The 12,252-nt window shown below is 40.9% G+C and overlaps 1 pseudogene; it reads right to left on the bottom strand.

Moving 5' to 3' along the window:
* Positions 1-3,915: 3,915 nt before the first annotated feature.
* LOC149198007 (uncharacterized) overlaps positions 3,916-12,252 on the bottom strand; it is a 62,158-nt pseudogene continuing 53,821 nt past the window's right edge.

The raw sequence follows: 12,252 nt of genomic DNA on the forward strand, positions 1-12,252 counted from the left end.
GATGTATCCAGATGTCAAACCGGTACGACAACGGCTCAGGTAGGTGCACCCCAAGAAAGCCGCTGCCATTAAGGAAGAAGTCGAAAAACTTCTCCATGCTGGTTTCATCTACCCGGTTCCTCTAACCGATTGGGTATCGAATATTGTCCCTGTTATGAAAAAACAAGGGACAATTAGAGTGTGTGTCGATTATAGGGATGTAAATCAAGCTTGTCCAAAAGACAACTACCCTACACCCTTCATCGACCAGATAATTGGTGAATGCACCGGATGCGAAATCTTTTCATTCATGGATGGATTTTCCGGGTATAATCAAATAAATATCCACCCACAGGACCAGTCAAAGACTGCATTCATTTGTCCGTGGGGCACATTCGCATATCGAAAATTACCCTTTGGTTTAAAGAACGCAGGGGCGACGTTTCAGAGGGAAATGAATTATGTCTTCCACGACATCAAAAACATCGTTCAACCATACCTCGACGACCTTCCGGCTCATTCGCGAAAGCGGACTGATCATCCGCAGCATTTAAGAGCGATATTTCAACGTTGCCGACACTACAAGATACGACTCAATCCGCACAAATGTGTATTTTGCGTCAGTTTTGGTCGTTTACTTGGCTTTGAAGTCTCCAAGGATGGGATTCGTCTCGACCCGTGCAAGGTCCAGGCAATCATAAATTTGCCTCCACCTTCAAATTTTCTTCAGATTCAGAAACTCCAAGGGAAAGCAAACTTTCTGAGGGGGTTCATTCCAATTACGCCGAACTTGCTAAAGGTTATACACGTCTTTTGAAAAAGGAGGTACCCTTCGTCTGGGATCAGGTTGCACAAGCTTCCTTTGATGCTTTAAAAGATTCCTTAATGAAAGCGTCATTAATGTACGCCCCCGATTATCAAAGAGATTTTAACCTGTATCTAGCTGCAGCAGATACAACCATCGTAATGGTTTTAGTTCAAGAAGTCGATGGAATTGAACACCCTATATATTATTTAAGTAAAAACTTAAATGATACAGAAAGCAAATATTCTTATGTTGAAAAACTAGCGCTTGCAGCTGTTCAAGCGATACAAAGATTTCGACACTATGTCCTCTTCCGAAAAACTACCATTCTGTCAGATCGCAACCCCATGACTTATATATTGTCGCGACAGTTGCTGGGGGGCAAATATTCAAAATGGATAGCAATCCTTCAAGAGTTTAATCTGGAATTCGTAAAATCCAAATCAAACAAAGCTCTAGTTTTTGCAGAATTATTATACGATCTCCCATCGTCTTCCAACGATGAAACATCCGAAGAATCAATCGTGGATGAGAATTTGTTTCTGATATCTACAAGCAATGAGTGGTATGGAGATATAATAATTTATCTCCAAACCCAAAAGTTTAGGCCTAACACCTCACACTCTGAACAAAAACGTATTCGATACCAAGCAAAAGACTACATGATCGTCGGTGATACACTATACCGTCATGGTATCGATACAGTTCTGAGAAGGTGCCTCACCCATGAGGAGGTCGAGAAAGCCCTGAATGAGTGTCATTCAGGAGCTTGTGGGGGGCGTCAATCTGGATATGCTACAGCACAAAAAATCTTACGAGCAGGATACTTCTGGCCAACAATGTTCAAAGATTGCATAACCGCAGTCAGAAGTTGCCATGCTTGTCAAATTTTTGATAGCAAAACCAGAAGACCACCCGCACCTCTACAGTCCATAATTGTTGTTGGGCCGTTCGCCAAATGGGGCATCGATTTCATGACATGTAACCCCACCTCGACCGGGGGGCATGGGTATATCATAGTCGCAGTTGACTATTTTACCAAATGGGCCGAGGCAATGCCTACATTAGATAACACTGGTGAAACAGCTGCCCTTTTCTTTTTCAATCATGTAGTCGCCAGATTCGGCGTACCACAGGCTATAGTCACGGATCATGGATCGCATTTTCGCAATCACATGATGCTCGAATTAGCTGCCAAACTAGGTGTTATCACAAAATCAAGCCCTGAAAGGCTGCTGATCAGGTAGACCTTGTGTAACTCTTTCAAAACAACTTTTGGTTGAGGCTTAGCCTCCTCAACCTGAGAGGGCTCTCTCTAAATGGGTTAATGATTTTTACTTAAGATAAGATGGCTAACTCTTTGTGATATATCTGTGATAAATATGGATGCTGGAAAAACATTAAACAAATTTCCATTGGGCATATGGAGTCAACAACACCTCAGTAAACAATGATACTGCCTTTACATAGAAGTCAGGGCATTCAGCATTTGAGTATTCAGAACATAACACATATGGAACCACAACTCATAAATGCATACAGGAAATCAGAGCACAATCAGTGAATTCTGAGTGATTATACATCTATGCAACTGTAAAAGACATTAAGGAAAGGATAAAATCACACATTCTGAACATAGAAATCCTTCATGAATCCTGAGAAGTAAAGCAGCCAAATTATATTACTGAAACTCTGTCTTTACATAAGCCAAAACAATGCTCTGTTATAAAATTTCCCAACCCTCATTACATTGTTGTTTCAGCTATATATAGAGTGCTTATTCTAACTGATTCGAGCTTCCTCCTCCAGCATGAGGGGAATTCGAAAACTACTTCTAGTGACACCTATCAACATTTAACTAACTAATAAATACAACAAAGTGCTGACTGTAGTTTTTAAGAGTTCTAAATCAACTATGACTGTAACTCCATATTACATGCATGATGGTTTCTCCTCGTTCTTTGACATCTGGTTCTCTTTCAGTTTGGCTGAGATGAGTGTTTAATACTCCATGTTGACCTTGGATGCTTGGATGCTGAATCTTCTTAACTGCCCATAAATATTAGGAGACTATCCTTGCTTCTCGGCTTCAGTTTTCCCCAAAATATTCGAATGCACAGAAACATACTCTTTATCCTTTATTTACCCAAAATAGAGCAGACTGCCACGTCCTTGATGTGCTGTCTACCGTTTCATGTGTGAAGACAACACCTTTCAAAAAGATTTGTTGATTTGTCCATCATAATTGATTGGCTCAATTGTAACATGCAGCTACAGCAGTTTCGTAGCGCGCTACGAAACTGCTGTGTAATTTCAAAAACACAGTCTTAGACTCTACTCTGTTTGTATACCTTATCTTCGATTTCATTGCCTGAAAAAAGGAGCACCAGATTTGTCTTGTCTTTTAATATCTGAATCAGAAGTGAGACAGTTACCATTGCCAAAAACCTGTTCAAGTATGCCAAAAAGCTCCTGCTGATTTTTTATTTATGAAATTTCCACAAAGATCCACCTCTGACTTATCCTTCAAACTATTCTGAAGCATCATCTTGCCTGTATTTTCATCATTTCTAACATCAATGTCTGAAGCAAATTTCTCTGTCAACTGTCCAATTCGAAAATTCTTCCCCTCAGGCTTTTCTGCATTATTAAATTGCCTTCCCTTTTCATTTTCTATCAATAATTCCTCTGGCCCAATAACTTTAATGCTACTCACTGGACTTTGATCATATACTGGAGGACCAGTGGAGTTTAGGTTATTGCTTCTTGGATGTGAAGAAGATAACGCAGATGATAAGACTTGAAGTGATGTTGAAAGAGTAAGGCTATCGGGTAAGAAGAGCTTTGATGTGGTTCTAGGATGAGAACAAGCATTGTTAGACATAGTCTCATTTTTTTCCAGATTAACAAATGGATCAGGAGCCTGTTCTGTAAGGATTCTGGACTGCCTTATTCTCTACAATCGTAATTGAGCAAGTTGAGTATACTACATAACCTCCTGATTTTGAGCCTGCATCCGCCATGTCAATTGCTGCAAGAAGTAATTGCTTTTGCGGAAAAGCACATTTTGGCACCAGATCCAAAGCATACACCAGTTCCATAGAAACTTCAGCGGAACCATTAGATTGAAATCACACCACTCCTGAAGGAAGCCGCAGCACAAGTTGCCCTCCTACAACACTTTTAACATATTAGTAGCAAAAGTTTGCCAAAATAAAAGTCTGAACAATCTCTGACAAAGTACCATGAACGACCACAAACCATGGCCCAATGCAAAACAAGTAGCTACGGCTATTCAAAACCTAGAGTACCCAATATGCACAGCTGAAAAACCTTGCAATACCCAATGCAAACACATAATGGGCTGTGAATGGTTCAACTATCTTTGTATTTTGCATCACGCGAAGCTGGGGTAAAACTGCAACAGCTTCAAGGTAAACACAAAAGGCCCAAAGTATCCTGTTTACAATATTATGGGATGTTGATGAATGGATAAAAAAGGGCAAGTACTGCACATGGAATCACCACATAATATATCGGAAAATTATCCAAATCTTCATCATGTGTTGCCTTCAACTTGAAACGTATCCTGTAAATCACCCACAAAGTGGTGACTAATGTTGCACAATCAAGCACTGTGTGTATATCATATTCTATAACAAAACTGTAGTACACCCTCACTGCTAAGAATATAACAGTAAGCTCCTGAGATTTAAGTGATAAGCCTGCACAGTTCCGTTCCTTGAAGAGCTTGTAGATCAAGACAGATATGCCCACAGCATGTGTTGCTTCGGCAGCAACGAAGAGATTATCATGGTTGTGAACCACGAATCTGAGAGCAACAAGAGTTGTGATGTCACTTACTTCCGCTAGAAATGCCTTTTGAATCCATTTCTCACAATGAATGTGCCAAGCTCATTATCTAGTGTCCATATGCTGAAGCCGTCTCTCGTATGTTTAATTTCGGTTGTGTCCCAAATGTTGTTATCAGGAATCTGACCTCCACTTACCAAATCACTACGAACACATCATAATAAAGTAGTTTCCTCAGGTTTCATTGTACTCTTACTTGCAATACAACCTAGCGAAACATATCCTGGAGGTGCCTGGGGAAACCAGAAGGATACACTATCCATGTCTCTCCGTTTGTCTATATGCCCCACTTGTCTTAAATCCAGTGGAGATCACGAAGCACCAGAACCATATTCGGAGGCTCATATCCTGGAACTGCAATATCACCGACATAAAAGCATCCAGGTGGAAGAATAGGACGCCAAATAGAGACCTTTCTCTTTGCACTGTTTCCTCTGTTCCACCACACTAACTCAAACTCTGCTACATTTTGATATCTCTGACTAGATAATATGAGTTCCGGGCTTTCCTCAACAGAATCACACTGATCCTTACAAACCTCACGCCAATCAACATTATATTCAACATCCTGTACACTAGCTTTAAGATATACGAGCTGTTCGTTGAACTGAAGATTCTCCATTTCCGGCTTTCTTAAAACCTTGAGGGCATGAACATAGACCTTGTAATAGGCGCTTGTAGATTCGAATATGCAATACTCCGCTCCATTCTGGAGCTCAATTAGCTCATGCCCATCCACTGGAAATACAGAGCAAGGATTTGTTCATCAGAAGTTTTGAATTCTCCCAATCGACTTGGACACCACTTTCGACATCAAAGGAAACACCATAATCCACACCATCGCGACCTGCTCTCATGCCAACATATCTAACGGACCTGTAACTTGAATATCACATAACCTTCTCTGCTTTTGCAGCCCAAATGACATAATATCCAACTCCAGCTGTCGCAGCCCAATCTCTGCACCACCAACGTGTGAGCATGAACTCACAGCTACATGAACTTTGAGGCTTCGAGATTCTATATCTTCTTTTGAAACTTGCAATCTGAGCTTACGACGACACCTAATGACCTGATGATAAGGATAAGCGGTCGAATTGACAGGCAAAGGGTATAAGCTGATCACTGATAATGGATTTTGATGGATATGACAGCTATGTAAGATTGTCTATGGATTAGGACAAATCCCCGATTTCGTAGCGCAGCGATTACAAAATATGAATTATGCGCTACGAAATTACTTAAAACATGTTGCGCTGCGAAACTAATAAAAAGGGATTTATGTGCTGCGAAACCACTTTAAAATGATTACAGGCGCTACGAAATCACCTAAAGAGCTTTGTGGGACATAGTAACCTTTGAACAAAACTGACACATGGTTATGTGACCGGTAATGAATGAGAATGCATAGTTGACTCAAGACTCCTAAGACTCGGACTCTAAGGCAAACAAAAATCAAACTTAGACTAGCACTGACCTTTTTTACCATCAAGCTAATGTGAGTGGTTTTGAAATCAGAATTCTTTAAGTGATAACAGTGGCTCCACTTGGGATAGTGTGCTCCTGTAGTACACTAAGAACTCGCAGGTCCAGTGCCTTATCCATTTATGACCAACAGAAATTTGCTTGACAAGCATCCCCTTCCAGCTTCTTGGGCCTTCACCTCGGGCTTAAACTTGATGATCACTGTGGGAGAAAGAAATCTACATCTACTGAAAAAAATAAATGCTCAGTCAACCTTGAGCTTATTTGCATTTTCCTACCTACCTACCCTATCAATTCAAACTTCTTTCAGCTCAATCAATGTGAAATTTCCAATGCAGCCAATCATTTGTCTTATCTGATATTTGAGTTTTTTGACTGCATCGGAGTTCAGAGCCACTATGATATGGCGATGACCACTGCCACTGAAATTGCCTCTGACCTTCATAGAAGAACTGAAACACTGGAGAGTAAAACTCTTCCATGTAGTCAGCTATAGGATCCCAGAATACATGATCAGCTTGATGATTCTTGTAACTTTCTGGTTGTGCAAACTGATTTTCAACAACAGTGTACAGTTCCTCAATCGTGAAAGAGAAAGGAAGCAACACTCTCTCCTTGTGTTTTGCCATAGAAAGCTTTTGAAAATAATGATCATGATTATGAAGACTATATGCCTGAATCTGACCTTCTAAACCTTCAATGTCTTTCTCAATGTCCTCAGCAACTTCATCCAAAAATTTCATCTTATCCTCTGCTTTACAGTCAAATGATTTTAGATACGAGGACAAGGACAAAGAAAAATTTTCATTTGTTTCTCCATTACTATGATCATTATTCCATTGTTTGAAACCTTGAATTGAAGGAGAGTTTGCCACCACATCTGATCTATCTATCCATTCCTCCAAAAACATAAACCAAAAGTCTTCAAATGACTTGATGGATTTGGCGGGAAAGCTTTCAATCCACCGTTTACATTTCCCTTGAAATGAATCATAGAACAACATAATGCAAACATCTTCATTTTTAACTCTAAGAAGCTCGATAAAATCACAGAACTCAGATAGATGCTTCAAAGTTAAACTCAAATCTTCTCCGTTGAATTTTGGACCATTCCTTAGAAAATATGCATCCTTGGGAAAATGATTTGGGAAACCATTAATTCCTGAAAAATTTATGCATGCATACCTTGAAATAAGAATGGTAGCATCTGGGTCCTTCATAACTTCAGTGGAATCACCATGAATGTATGAATTTCGAATTCTTCAACAATGGAGTCGCCAAGGTAGATTTGCAGCCTCAAAAAGATTTCTGAGCTCCTGCTACCTTCAGAAGTTCAGCCATTGATTTCAGGAATGAATAATCTTCAGGCTCCCGGCAGACGCACCAAAATGTTATCACAAAATCAAGCCCTGAAAGGCTGCTGATCAGGTAGAACTTGTGTAACTCTTTCAAACCAACTTTTGGTTCAGGCTTAGCCTCCTCAACCTGAGAGGGCTCTCTCTAAATGGGTTAATGATTTTTACTTAAGATAAGATGGCTAACTCTTTGTGATATATCTGTGATAAATATGGATGCTGGAAAAACATTAAACAAATTTCCATTGGGCCTATGGAGTCAACAACACCTCAGTAAACAATGATAATGCCTTTACATAGAAGTCAGGGCGTTCAGCATTTGAGTATTCAGAACATAACACATATGGAACCACAGCTCATAAATGCATACAGGAAATCAGAGCACAATTAGTGAATTCTGAGTGATTATACTGTTAACACCCAGGTTGTTCCCTATGATTCCCAAGGGAATACGGCCGGGGTAACCACTAACCAATCTTTGGATCACAGTTTCTAGCCAAACTGTAATCAGAGAGGGCTCTCTCTTTATGATTTGTCTCTGTTATGATGGTGTTTTAGGCTAGCTATTATACTCAGGTTTTGGTTTATGTTTTGGTTGAAGGATTTCTTTCAGGTCTTATGATATACTATTTAGAGAGTAAAATATCATTGGGCAATGGAGTCTGGAGTTATGGAGTGCTTGGAAACGAAAGATTGTTGCTGCTTAAACTGCAGGGCCAATTTTGTATTTCAGACAAACAAATTTAGTTTAAATAGTGTTGTATGTCAACCAATAGAAAGCAATTAAGAATTTTCTACTAAGCTGGTGAGGTGAAAGTGTAACACGCTGCACAGGAGCAAACTTGAATTCCTGTGACAAAGGCTACTGTGAAAGATGTATTCTGAAAGTGCAGCAATTAAGAATTACACTTATCAAGATTGCATTTGAAGAAAACATTCATTAACAACGCAGATTGAACTCAGGGTATTCATTGAATAAATCCTGAAAGTTATTCTTTTTCCTTGTTGCTAGATATTTAAAGTGAGATGACATATGGATTTTAACAAACAAAATACATAACAGAGAGAGTTACAGAGACTTATTGTATGGCGAAATACACAGGAATCCAGCAGTTTCCAACAGACACCAGTACGCATTCAACACTCCAGAAATCCGAGAAATTCCATCACTTTCTTTATTAACTTCTGAAAGGATTACAGCATAAGAACTTCTTCAGGAGAAATCAACAACAACCCTTGCAAGCTCATGCGAAGGGGACTTTATAGGAATGTTCATACAAAATATCTCAGGCATTGAGTCATCTGAGAGAGAAAATATCTTCATAGATTGGTACAGAAAGTAGAAAAGAAGTTATTGCAACTTTGAATGCAGCATAAATGCTCTTTATGTCTGTCAGAGGATAATTTGACCTTTGGAGGTCATTGAGTCGGTTGAGCCGCTTTGCTTTAATGCTGAATAACGCGTCTTTATTTCTTGCTGCGCTGTATTTTCTCGGGTTTGCCATCTGTGACTGTGATTGCTGCTGTGGTGACTGAATAGCCCTGTTGAGTTGGCTCAGCCTTTTATCTTTGCTCTGTATGCTTATCTATCAAAATTCTGCCTGTGTATGACTTACTTATAAACTGGAAAAATTAACATTTACAGTTTCTGGCTTGATAATATTATCTGTGTCAAATTCTTCCAGACTTCCTGTGTGGGCAATTGGTGATTCACAATTGCCTCTATGGTTTCATCTGCTTCTGTATACTTAAAAAAGTTTGGAGGCACATCAAACAGATGATTGATCTCATTCATAATATAAAATAGGTTGTCCACCCTATTGTATAAAGTTTGCCCTGATGCTGGCCCTGATTCTGCTGAAGTGTTGGGTTGTCTTGCAATTTGTCCTGCAGCATAGGCATCAACCCTCTTAGTGTAGTTTTCAAGGGTAAGCAGTCTTCCTACACTGCTTAATATGCTGGGGAGGCCTCTGTTCTGTAATGCCTGAAATCTGTCCATGAACTTGTTGATTTCAGTCTACATATCCTGGGTTCTTCTTTCCAATGTTCCAACCAGGTTTCGTAGTGTCAGGACCCTTTTAACCATTGAGATGGTCTCAGTCCTGTGAGCAATTCCCATGGTGGCCAGTTGAGAGCTTGTTCTGTTATTTAAAATATTGATCATTCTGGTGGCAGCATCAGGCATGTTGCCAAGGCTCGCTCTAGCTCTGTGTATTTCCCTGTTTGCCTTTGCAATGAGTACTGATTGTTCATCTATAGTCTCAATGTACTGCCACTGATTGGTGATAGACCGGCCAATATTGGCCCAAAGGACTGCTTTTAGCTCTGCTGTCACCTTTTCTAGTGTGAGCTCCTTCTCAAGCTCAGTTATCCTCTTCTTTAGAGCTTTTATTTCTCGTTCCTTTTCAGCTGCATTCTGTTTGCTCTTATCATATCTCTCATTTACTTTAGCCAAAGATTCTTTGGCTGATTTGAGCTCCAACATTTGAGCTTCCAGGACTTGAATTTCATTTTGGAGCTTCTGCATATCTAGACTATGAGTCTGCTCTGTTGTTGGTGCAGTTGTTGATGTAGTTGGTGCTGTAGGCCCTGTTTGCTGAGGAGGAGGGGCAGTTGTTGGAGGAGCTTCCTCAAGATTAATTATTTCAGGAGGAGGCTGGGAGGTTTGACCCTCTTCTCTTTGCTTCAATGCTGCCCATAGTGCTGCCTTTGCAGCCTCAGATTCTCCTAGTTTGTCTTGAGTCCGGATTAGCTCCTTGTATAGAGATATCAACAGGGTCGTGGCCTCTTGATCATGCCTTTGCTGGGCCACCTCATCTGTTTGAGGGTGGATTGTGGCAGGGAGTTTGATCTTTCTCCTCAAGGCTGCCATGTCAGCATCCCTCAACTTCAATACCTCTTGTATCCCTTTGATATCTTTGGGATCATGTCCAATCTCAATGATTATGTCTTCCAAGGACTTTATTCTGTTGTCCTTTGCCTGGGATGATGCCCTCTCCAACTCCAGTTGAGAGGCTGTATTGTTAAGGCTATTTTGCAGCTTATAGTTATCCAAGGTTTGGTCTACCAGGGAAGCATAGACCATCTCACCCGTTTGCTTGTGCAGTTCTATCTTGTCCATTGGGTGGATATCCTTGGCAAGGACTTGCAAGTTAGTCCTCAAATAATCAGAGGCAGATTGGGGTTGTACTGCTGTTGGCATGAAATGACTCATGATCATTTTGCCTTCCTGCACATCATATGCAGACATGAGTCTTTGCTGATTGGTGGGAGCCAAGTTTAGCAGATGGTTGTACAGCTGTCTCTTGATGGGCTCATTTCTCATCTTAATATCGATGAACTGTTGTTTAATACTAGGCCCACCTTCCCTTTGCTGCCTAGAGGAACTCACTTCTCCTCCCATTGCTCTATCCTGTTCCTGTTGAAAGGAACTTGCTGATGTTTCCCTGCTGGGTGGGACCATACCCAGAGGCTGCCTTATTGGCATCTCTTCCTCTGAAAGAGGATTGATTCTCTGCCTCTTCTCCCCATGAGTTGCTGATGTTGTAAGGGGAGTTTCTCTGTCCCTTTTCCTGCTTGTGTCCTCCTTTTGTGGAGTCTGAAGTATTGTTGCATCAGGTGAAACTTCTTGCCTTGGAGGCTCAGTTTGTTTAGTGGATTTAGGGGCTTCCACTGTTTGCTTTTGCTGGGCAGGCTGTTCCTGCCTTTGTTCTTGTTGTTGTTGTTGCTCCTCTTGCTGCTGCCCTTCTCCCTGCTGCTCCATTTCTTCTTGTTGCTGCATTAGGGTTTCCATTTGCTCTTCGGTCATAGGAGGTGGCTGTTCCACCTGCTTTTCTTTGCCTTTGTTGACTGTCTGTGGAGGATTGATGGCAGCTTGATGGTGCGTTGTTGAGGACGAGGCAGCTGCTCCAAGTTGTTTTTTGTATGAGAGGGGAACCTGTCCACAAGTTTCTAAGTCAGCTTTCTTTTGAATATTTCTAGCCTCTCTCTCTAGTAGCTCCTCACTAGTAATTTCTTCTTCTAGGGTACCTTCTTCCCAGCTTAATTTATTGGCATACTGCTCAATCTCAGGCTGCCTTATGTGTGAATAGCTGCCCAATTTGTATCTTATCCTCCTGAGGGAGACAAAGTGATTGGGATCATAGGGTATCCATTCAAAGCTAGTTTGCAGTTTGAGGGCCTCTAGGATACTGTTTGCCTCTTTCCACCCCTCCTCTTTTCTGTTGTATAGGAAAGGGCCCAGCTGGCTCCTTACCTTCAACTGTGCCTTTTTGTTCTTGCTTTGAAAGTGGAGGTAGTCGGCATTCCCAAATTGCCTGAAATATTCTAAGGCAAAAAGCCTCATGGGGACATACCTTGGCAACCTAAAAGGTTTCAACTCACAGCCATATACTCTGATGACTGTGTGGTCTTGGTAGAGGTACCAATTACCAATGCTGTAGGTTTTGTTCAGGTGGAGAATTCTCCTCATGTCATCAGTTAACCTTGGAGGAGGAACACCATCCAATACTGTCATGGCTGGATGAATGAATAAGTCTATGAACTCAGAGTATGTGTATGGTGATACAGAGGCACAATGAAAAACAGAGGTCCAAAACACAACTGACCTTGGATTTCCCTGGGCATTGACTTGTTTCAAGGGAATAGAGAAGTTGGCTGGCTGATAAAACAAGAATAGGTGGTATATGTATGAAGTATATCTGAACAGTATTTCCCTCTTCAAGTTCATGAACTGGTCATGGATCTTATCTGCAA

Source organism: Pinus tabuliformis, chromosome 2_2, assembly GCF_031772625.1.
Source record: "Pinus tabuliformis cultivar Carrire ecotype Pingquan chromosome 2_2, CPIR1, whole genome shotgun sequence".
NCBI lineage: Eukaryota > Viridiplantae > Streptophyta > Pinopsida > Pinales > Pinaceae > Pinus > Pinus tabuliformis.